The following is a 760-nucleotide window of genomic DNA, read 5'->3' on the forward strand; positions in this document are numbered from 1 at the left end:
GGTGCCAGTGCAACCATTTCTAACCATCTAAACAACTCCAATAGTAGGGTTTAAATCAAACTCATGACAACAATAGTGACAAGTAATGCATGTTAATTAAAATAAAGCAGAACACATGCAGAAGACAACGGAATAACTTATTTAATAGGATCAGAGCGGAGGCGGATTTAACAGATGAGGCGCCGGGATTAATCTTAGCCCGGCTGTTAGCCTGCTCTGGACCAGGCTAGCCGCAAAGAAGAAATCACCATGGTTACTTGGCTGGGTTTAATTCAACCTGGTTTCGTGCAGCCAAGTCAAAGCTAAATTCATCCACGATAACTTTAATATCCTGGCTTAATCCCTTATCCTGGTTTTGTGCAACAGGCCCCTGGATTCTCTGCTTTTTTAGATACACACACAAATATTGGAAGACATGTATCTAATCCTCTTCCTATTTAAAGCTTCCCTGCATGACTTCCCATTTATATATTATATACCCCTTTACTTACGTATCACTTTTATGCTTGCACAATCAGTCATTTGTTCAATCTACTTAATCAAGAAGCTCAAGTTTGAATTACTATTAAGATAAAGTATGATTCCATAAACAGTAGTTTGATCATTTTCATGCTAGATACAGTAAATAGAGTAGACTTGACTACTGTAACAGTGTCTTTACAGGTCTCTCTAAAAAAAAAATCAATCAGACAGCTGCAGCTGATTCAGAACACTGCTGATCGAGTCCTCACTAAGACCAAGAGAGTGGATCACATCACTC

At 38.7% G+C, this 760-nt stretch overlaps 1 protein-coding gene across 8 annotated transcripts in view; it reads right to left on the minus strand.

Moving 5' to 3' along the window:
* The window catches only part of wdfy3 (WD repeat and FYVE domain containing 3), a gene marked incomplete at its 3' end in the record, with an annotated part of 112,883 nt that overhangs the window by 89,260 nt on the left and 22,863 nt on the right, over positions 1 to 760 (minus strand).

The sequence above is a fragment of the Etheostoma spectabile genome, chromosome 5 (genome assembly GCF_008692095.1).
Source record: "Etheostoma spectabile isolate EspeVRDwgs_2016 chromosome 5, UIUC_Espe_1.0, whole genome shotgun sequence".
In the NCBI taxonomy this organism is placed as follows: Eukaryota; Metazoa; Chordata; class Actinopteri; order Perciformes; family Percidae; genus Etheostoma; species Etheostoma spectabile.